Raw genomic sequence first — 10,231 nt, forward strand, 5'->3', positions numbered from 1 at the left:
AAAAATAGAACATACATCGCTTTCAAAGTGCAGCCTTAAAAAAGGCTGCATTTTGACGCTTGTGTGAGCAGCAGCCCCATTGAAATTAATAGGAACGTTGTACAGCGTTTAGCGCTGCGCTGAAAAGGTAGCGCTAAATGTTGTACAAAAATGCCTGTGTGAGTGAGGCCTAAGGGCGGCAGCAGACAGCAGTGTTTTAGGGCTCCTGCAGATGATTGTAGGTGTACATATGCCCGTGAGAGTGTGACATGATAGCGCTGTGAAGGGAACGCTGCTGAGCCTGTTCACATTGGCACGAGACACACCCGCACCCTAATTGACAGATGTCGATTAACACTGCAAAATCACGAAGTTCCATGTGCACAATAATAGAGCATGCCACGTATATATTTTCTCACTTGCAAAAATTGAGCACAAAAACAATGGATGTGTGGGAACTTATTGAAATCAATGGGTTGTATTTTCTGCTTGCCTGCAGCAGCCCTTGCCAAGTTTTTGTGCCCGTTGTTTTCACATGCGCAAAAAAATAGTATCTGAGCTATTTTGTGCATATTTGCGCACCAAAGAGCCCCATAGCCCCCTATGGGATTACAGCAATGCCAAAATTATTATAGGTTTTTTTTTTTTAGATTTTTTTCACTTTTGCACAATAAAACCCTCCCCCCCTTTTTTTTTTTTGGAAAGTACTTTTTTTTTACATTGCTGTATTTAAAGTCCCAGAATTTTTTTTTATTTTTCCATGAACGGAGCTTTGTGAGGGCTTGTTTTTTGCATGAAGAGCTGTAGTTTTTTATGGATACCATTTTGGGATATATACGGCTTTTTGATTACTTTTATTGTACAGGTTGTTATAGATATGACAATACCAGCTATGTGGGATTTAAATATTTTTTTTTAAATATATATACAAATAGGCAAAAAAAGGAATGATAATTTTATAGTTTGGATGATGGCAATTATATGTAGTCTCTCTTTTTCGTTTATGTTCTAACGTATTTGGGGGGGAAAGGGTGTTCTGTTTCTCTCTTCCCCTTTGTGGTACCGAGTGCAACTGGAGAACTATAAGTTGTAGACCGTCCTTGTTAAAAAAAGAAAAAAAAAACACTTGTGTGCACACCACCAGACTTCAGGGACTAAGCAAGTCTGCCAGCCACAATATATCTGCTGGAGCAAATACAGAAGTGTGACTAGAGACAAGCCTATGGACTATTATTGCAGGAGTGCGCATCCACCAGTTACAGACAAGTCATTGGTTAATACTTAAGTGACATTTGGACTGTGTGCTGTAAATCGCCATTTATTACTGGGTTAATATGTTCGATGGTAATATCACCAGTTCTGTGGTTTAAGGGTATTACAGAACTTTGTGATTAATGGGAGGTTGTTATATCATTCCGGTAATGTTAAAGAGCCTCTGTCACCATCTTTTTGCATCCCTATCTGGGGGCAACACCATGTAGTGACCACCATGTAATAAAATAACATCCCAAAATATAAATATAGCAATAATAATAATAATAATAATATGATTACTACTGCCGCTGAGTGTTTTCTACATGCCTGCTGGGATTGGGGGTGCCTGAGCGCAGGCACCTCCGTGAAGTAAGTGATACAATACACCATATCACTGTTCTCTCTCAACAACAGATGCCGTCAGAGCGCTGAGATTTTCTTCTTTTTATGTTCTTATTCCTTTCTCTAACATTTCTCATGATTGGAGTTTTCTCAGGTGGCTCTCCTATAACTTACAGGATCTCCACCCGACTGGCGGTTTCTTCTTCATCTTCACATATTTAAGAAACTCTACAATACTTCACTAAGGATATCCTTTGAACCAATGATTTACTCATCCACTTGAATTATTTATTTTATAATATTGTACCTATAGTAGCCAATTCCTTCGAGCGCCGCCTGTTAATAACTGTCTTTAGTGTGTTGCTGTGTGATTTGTGTTTTGTGTCCCGGTCTGTTCTAGTTCCGTGTATTAACCTTTGAGGTATAGTCAGGACCGAGGTTCCAGCGCACCTGCCGCCTTTATCGAGGCGATCGCCTTGCTTATTAGGTAGGGTCCCGCATTCCCCCTGTAGCTTGGGGTCAGTTGTCTTGCTACTGTAGGGACCCGCAAGACAACAAGGAGCTTTGATCGGGGCTTGCGGGCTTGGGTGTTTTGGCCAATATATGAACCATTGCCTTGTACTTTGATAGCTATTGCATCTGCTTGTGTGTACAGGCATGCATGGCGAGTGCTTGTCTTCAGTCGATTCCTGTATGTGTCCTGTTCACGTTTGTGTGGGCCTGATGTTTGTTTACCCACACGAACCTAACACTTCTATTGCTATTTTATGCTCCAAGTTCATTTGTTATAATAGAAAAAAAAAATATATTTTTTTAAGACTGGTGTCCACATCATTCCCAGGTTCCTGTGTCACCTGCCCCTACCACAACTGTTGCAGTAGAGGGTCAGGGGTGCTATATTACTGGCACCTGCTGCAGAGGGCATGGGCTCAGCTCCTGAGTCATTGCCAAAACAGCACTGTATATGTACTGAATATTGTGATAACCCCCTGCACCACCACCATGTACTGTACATATGATGGATGTTACTAGAGGCTAAAGGGGTTGTCTCGCGAAAGCAAGTGGGGTTAAGCACTTCTGTATGGCCATATTAATGCACTTTGTAATATACATCGTGCATTAAATATGAGCCATACAGAAGTTATTCACTTACCTTCCCTGCGCTGGCGTCCCCGTCTCCATGGCTCCGTCTAACTTCAGCGTCTAATCGCCCGATTAGACGCGCTTGCGCAGAAGGGTCTTCTGCCTTCGGCTCGGTTCGACAGCAGCGGCGTTCTGGCTCCGCCCCCTTCTACGCGTCATCGCGTGGCTCCGCCCCATCACTTGTGCCGATTCCAGTGCAGGGAAGGTAAGTGAATAACTTCTGTATGGCTCATATTTAATGCACGATGTATATTACAAAGTGCATTAATATGGCCATACAGAAGTGCTGAACCCCACTTGCTTTCGCGAGACAACCCCTTTAATAATTCAAGTTGTAACAGAACTGTTGGGAAAAAAAGGAATTTTATTTTTACTTGGCATCAAAACAAATAGACAAAACGAACACTTATGAGAAAAGATATATCAATAAAAGAGACAAAAGCTACAATTTATTAGATGAAAATACATAACATATAACATTCTATAGTTACCAAGTTATGGAAAAAGCATAGCTCGCTGTGTTATATTGTCTTTGTAATGCCGATTCACTTCTTGGGAATAAGAAAAACAGTAAACTCGGCTGTTCGTACTCAGCTAGCACTCTTAGGGCTCATTAAGAACAGCGTTTTTCCGTGCATACATATGACCGCACAAAACCACGTGTCTATTAGAACCATTGGTTCCCTATGGCGTGTTCACATGTCTGTGATTTACAGGCGTGCAAACGCATGTACCTGTAAAACATAGGAAATGCGTACACCATAGGTCTGTGGTGAGCGTCAATATTCCCCACAGGGAGTCCCCTTGTCACTGAACACTGTGACAGCACCCGTGGCGATTAAAGAACCCCCTGCCACAGCTGTAGCAGAGGATCGCAATGTTCTTCCATTGCTTTCAATGAGGCAGCCGCTGCTGCAGGCGGACCATTGAAAGCAATAGGATGCCCCCCCCCCCCCCCCCCCCCCGCGCAGTGATTTACGGGGTAGGGCTTTAAATATAAGCCCTTCACTGAAAATCATTTCTAGCTTGTGTAAAAAAAAATGTAAAAATATAGACTCACCTCCCCGCCGCTGCCGGGGCTCAGACACATCTAGCCGCTTGAGTCCCGACACTGTAATGAACTTCTTTCAGTCCCTGCTGAAAGGGCTGCATCTGATTGAGCGCTCAGCCATTCACAGGCAACGCTTGGCCATTCATCTCATGACAGCTGAATGCTGGCTGTGATTGGTCACGGCGCTCAGCCAATCACAGGCAGCACTTGGCCATTCATTAAATTCAATGAATGGCCAAGTGCTGCCTGTGATTGGCTGAGTGCTGTGACCAATCACAGGCAGTGCTCAGCGGACATTCAATGAATGGCCAAGCACTGCCTGTGATTGGCTGAGTGCTGTGACCAATCAAAGGCAGTACTCAGCTGTCATTCAATGAATGGCTGAGTGCTGCCTGTGATTAGCTGAGCATTGTGACCAATCTTAGGCAGTGCTTAGCTGTCATTCAATGAATGGCTGAGTGCTGCCTGTGATTGGTTGAGCGGTCAGCCAATACAGATACAGCCCTTTCAGCAGGCGGAGATTTTAAATCCCTGCCTGCTGAAAGAACTTCATTACACTGCCGGGGACGGAGCAGAGAAGATGCATCAAGCCCCGACAGCGCCGGAGAGGTGAGTATTCATTTATTTTTTACACCAGCAAGGGATGATTTTCAGGGAAGGGGTTATATTTAAATCCCTTCTCTGAAAATCACTGTAGGGGTTGCCGGCTGACCATTGCTTTCAATGGGGCCGCCAGCAGCAGCCGTGGCCCAATTGAAAACAATGCTGCACGGAACTGCATTCACGCGTGTTTGTGCACGTACGTGGGTGTGCCGGTTTTGTACACATCTATGTATGCACCAGCACACACTCGTGTGAATGAGGCCTTACTTGGCAATTTCCGAGGCTGTCATTGAAATGAATAGAGTGACGGCGCAGATGAGCGATCTCCAGTGCTGTGACTGAAATTAATGGACCAGCAATGTGCATGCGCGTCCTATGCTCCATTCATGATTGACGAGACCCCCGTTCTTGAGATCAATTAGGTTCTCAGTGGTCAGACCATCAATGATCATAAAGTTATCCTCTATCCTGTGAACAGGGGATGACTTTAGATCTTGGTACAACTCCTTTAAGGCTTTTTCCCCATTGAATATACTGTATGCGCCAAGAACAGCTCCTGACAAGTATACTTAACGGTCACTGTGACAGATGCCTAACAATGGCATCCTTCATTCATAAGCTATAATGGCATTCTGTAAAAAACGCATTTGCTAAATAAGAGTTGGAATCCAAACTTTTAATAACAGGTTCCCTGTTTGGAAGGAATACCTGCAGTTTCATCCCTGTCCACACGAGCATGGTGTTAAGGCATTGTAGGCGTGTGAAAAGATCGTGTCTAATAGAACCAATGGTTTCCTATAGAAGCGTTCACATGAAGGAATTTTAGACATGCAAAATACTCGCACCAATCAAAGAAAGGACATGTGTGGCTACAATGCCTGCATCTAAGGTCCATGCTGCGAGAAAAGATAGGACCTGACCTATCTTTGATGCAAGATGCGCAGGCACTTCCATAGACTCCTATTAGAGCTGGATAACTCGCACCGCGCAGCTCCCAATTGTGTAAATGGGCAATTTCACAGTTAATTAAGCTGGAAATCACCCATTCAACGATTTTTAATGTTGTATAGCCGAGATAGTTCCACACGCCTATACTGCGCTAAAACCACGCTTGTCTGAACGAGCCCTTAGGGCTCCCAACCACTTGCATTTTTTTTTAATGCTGCAGTATCGCTGCGTTTTTTTAAATGCGATTGTCAATGGGACTTTCTAATGTTAAAAACGCATCGGAGGTTGGTGTTCTGCATTTTTTGTGCGATGTGTTTTTAACATAAGAAAGTCCGATTGACAATCACATGAAAAAAAACGCGGTAATATCGCGTGAAAAAAACGTACAAGAAAAACGCAAGTGTGCAGGAGCCCTTAAGGGTTCAGTCACACGGGCACATCCGGGCGCCGATGTGCCCGTCTTACTGCATGAAGAAGATGGCCGCACTGCAAGTGCGGACGACTCTCTGCACCGCTGTAAGAAAGAACACATGACCGGCAATGGAGCCGGTCATGTGTTCTTTCTCCGCACCTGCAGTGCGGCCGTCTTATCGTGCAGTAAGACGGGCGCATCGGTGCCCGGATGTGCCCGTGTGACTGAGTCCTTAGTCAATTTATAGCATACTATTGAAGCTTTCACCATATAAAACTACGCACTGTGCCCCTATGTTATTAATTATACTATGCAACATGCCCCCTGGAATTAATTATTACTACATGCCCTGCCCCTTGAAATTAATTACACTACATAACTTGCCATCTGAAATTAATTATAATAAGCATAATGACCCCTAAAATTAATTATACTATACATTGTACCCCTGAAATAAATTATAATATTCACCGTGCCCCCTGAAAATAAATTTGTGTATTATAAAATGCATGGTGACCCCTGAAACAAATTATACTACGCACTGTGCCCACTATGCCGTGTGCACTGTGCTGTCTGAAATTAATCAGATTATGTACCTTGTGCCTTGAAATTAATGAGCACCACTCCATGGACCCTGCATTTAATAATACTAAACACTGTGCACCTGGAATTATACAATGCATCTGGAAATTAATTACTACTACACACTGTGCCCACGGAAATTAGATATACTATCTGTCTTAACTTCCTACCCCCACTGTAATTCAACTGCGCCCCCTAAATATAATAAATACTACAAACTGTGCCCCTGAAATAAATTGTACCACACACCATGCCCCTGAAATTAAATTTCAGGGTTGACTATGTGCATCATGATACACACAGTAACTCCTGAAATAAATTATACTACACACTGTGCCTAATGGAATTAACTCTACTACGTTCTGAAAATAAAAGTGCCCTCTTCCCCTCAATTAAATGATACTTACCAGTTTCTGCTATCACCTTTAGGCCGGCTTCCCACGGCCGTGACGGGCTCCGCCACGGAATTCCGCAGCGGAGCCCATTACGGCGCCCCCCAGAGATCCCAGTACTTACCTCCGGATCCGGCGTCCTCCGTCCCACATGACACTTCATGTGACTGCACACTTGACTGCAATGGAAGCCGGCCGCGCGTACACCCGTGGCAAATAGAGCATGCCGCGGGTGAGGTCGGGTGATTTCATGGTGCGGACTGTGAGCATTGAGCTATTAGCTGCGGGCAATGCGGCGGATTTTCGCCGCGTATTACGCGGTGGAAATCTGTCCGTGGGAAGGAGCCCTTAGAGATGCCGGTCTGTTGTCTTCTAGCCATGCCAACATATCAAAAGAAAATGGGGTCCATTCCATTAGACGACATCCATGAAAGCCTGATCCTGAGGGGTGGGCAACACATGCATACAAGAAATGGCCCCACCGTCTACACTCCTGAGAGTACAATGGAGGCAGTACCTGATGCAGTGCTCGCATCCTTTGCCTTTGCAGCATGTCAGCTTATTGAGAAGAGGCCTCTGAATGTGCAGCGAATCTTGCTCAGTCGAGACTAACATGGGCTGTATCATGTATAGATACACACAATGCTTTTTGTATCTACCCCTGTGTCTCAAGGGTTTGGAACCACAAGGTTCACCGGGTGTGAGAGGGCTGCAGGCCACAACTTCTCTGACAGATAATGCAGAAATAAATGGACAGGCAGAAAGTTCAGTGACAGTAACTCACTTCTTTACTGAAGACAAAGCTTGGGTGTAGCAAAACTGCACAGGCTCTTGGTTATAAACTTGTAGAGATTTGTAGACGTTACTTCCCTGTATTCACAGGGTACGGATTAGTGGTTGACAATACAAAATGGAAGTTATGTTCTCCCTGGTTCTTGGAACTGACTAACAACCCATGCACTCACTTGCTGTCAAATTCACTGGGCAACTGCAACTGCTTCACGTCACCCCTGGATCACTCACGTAGGGATACTCAGACTGCCTGCACCCTGCCATCCACTCCACTGTGGACCATGACAAAATGGGGTAAATCACACCAGCCCACTGTAGTATTCAGACTGAGGGACGGCTAACCTCAGCTCTAATGGCATAATGGCAACCAGCATATCTTAGTACTTTACCTACCCTTCTTGTGGATCACTGAAGATGCTCGTCACACTCGCCCTGTCAACCTCTGCACTCAACGGAAAGGAAATCGACTTTACCTCCAGGCCTCCAGATCTACGTAGTACAAGTGAATAGATTTCTGAGCATGCAACTTATTTAGAAAGAATAGCAGTCCATTAGCTGCAAATAAGACTAATCATTTCATGCATCATTCAAGTCCATGAGTCATTTTGTGACTAATGAGTAGTTACCTACTGTAAAGAAAATCTCTGTAGCAAAGTACTCTTTTGACATACATTTGGTTTACACCCAGATACAGAAAAGACTTGGGGTATATTCAGGCAGTGGAATCACAGGGAAATTTTCAGTGGCAAATTCGCCCTACAAAAACTGCATCAAAATCCATGATATGTCACTTCTTGATATTAAAACGTGATTTTCCATGTTGGAATTCCCCACGCGGATTTTGCTCATTGACAGGGCTAAATCCACGTGGGGTCAGCACCAAAAACCGCAGCAATAAGCCACGGATTTTGATGCAATTTTTTTAGGCAGAATTAGCCATCATTCCGCTAACTAAATATACCCCAATATAAGCCTACAGGAACCACAAAAAAAGAATAAATTATTGTTTTTAAGTTAAAGATGCACCAGTAATCTGTCTCTTCTAGCAGATTTGGCTGTTGGAAAAGCTTTCACACAGGAGCAATGATCGCTCAGTGAAACCGGAGGAGCGGCCTAAAGATCGTTTCCTGCCGTATGCCTTCATTCACAGTAAACATGCAATCGATTTTAGATAAATGGCTGCTTGTTTACACAGGCCAATTATAGTTTGACTTGCCTGCCAAACTCAACGACAAACACTAAGCAAACAAATTATCGTTCCAGTTAGAATCTGAACAATAAGCGTACCGTGTAAAAGGGTCCTTTCTGATATCAAGTATCTTCAATCTCCTTCTCACCTGCACCTTCTCTGCTTCACATCAGCATTTGACCCAATAACAGAAGTCATCTGCAGGTTCCTCTCTTCTTCTCAGCCTACTACCTGCATTAATGATCATATTCTCTCACATAGTATGATAGGCCGAAAAAAGACACATATTCATCCAGTTCAGCCTATTTCCCCCCAGTGTTGATTCAGAGGAAGGTAAAAAGAAACAGTGTGGTAGAAGCCAATTTTCCTCAATTAAGGGAAAAAAAATCCTTCCCAACTCCAATCTGACAATCAGAATAATACCTGGATCAACGACCCTTCTAAAATAATCAGTGACTATAACATGTCATATTGTAACGCTCAAGAGAGGTGTCCAGGCCCCTCTTAAACTCTTTTATCAAATTCGCCATCACCATGTTCTCAGGTAGAGAGTTCCATAGTCTCACTGCTCTTACAGTAAAGAACTCCCTTCTATGATGGTGTAGAAACCTTCTTTCCTCTAGACCAGAGGTTCCTAAAGTGGTCTATATGGACCCCCAGGGGTCGATTTTAACTTGCTGAGGGTCCATGTCAGCAAGAGAAAAAATTGGTGGTGCATGAGATGTAAATGGGGTTCCATGTTAGCGGACTCCATTTAGGCAGGTCATCGTCAACATTTAAGTGTTCAATAAATGACATAATACACCTTCCACAGATTGTGTACATAATACTTATAATAGACATAGAAATTACTTACCTCTTTGATATTTCATAAAATTGTTTATGTAGAGTTCACGCCCGTTGCTTATCCTGCATTTTGGACTATCGCAAGAAAGGTTTTGATAGCTTTTCCATCTTCATACCTCGTGGAAGGGGGTTTTAGCGCAGTCGCCAATCTTCTTATGTAAAAAAGAAATTGATTGTAAATAACTGGAAGTGGAGATTTGAGATCATACCTCACTAATCTGAAGGCAAATATTGAACAATTGCTATCAGAACATCTGGCTCATCCGGCCCATTAACAGCATTATTTGTGGATTCATTTTATGTAAGAAGTTTACTAGGTTCTGATTTGTTTCGCCCCAAATCCAAATATTTTCTTGCATTTTGTGTCTTTTCAATAAAGATCTGAATAAAAATCGTAAATGTTTATTCTTTTTTTACAATTGTCCACTCTACAAACAACCCTATCAAAGTGAGCAGCACTGTGTCAGCTGGGAAAAAACAATTTGGCGTTAATACGTTAAGGATCATTCAATATTAGGCAGGCAGGGGGTCTATGGAAAAGAAAAAAAATCAACAAGTGGTCAATAGGGCATAAAAGTTTGGGAACTCTGCTCTAGACGTAGAGGATGGGTCCTTGTTACAGTCACATTCCTGGGTTTAAATCGGTCCTGGAAGAGATCTCTGATATATTTATATGTAGTTATTAGGTCGCCACTTAG

This window comes from Eleutherodactylus coqui, chromosome 1 (genome assembly GCF_035609145.1).
Source record: "Eleutherodactylus coqui strain aEleCoq1 chromosome 1, aEleCoq1.hap1, whole genome shotgun sequence".
In the NCBI taxonomy this organism is placed as follows: Eukaryota; Metazoa; Chordata; class Amphibia; order Anura; family Eleutherodactylidae; genus Eleutherodactylus; species Eleutherodactylus coqui.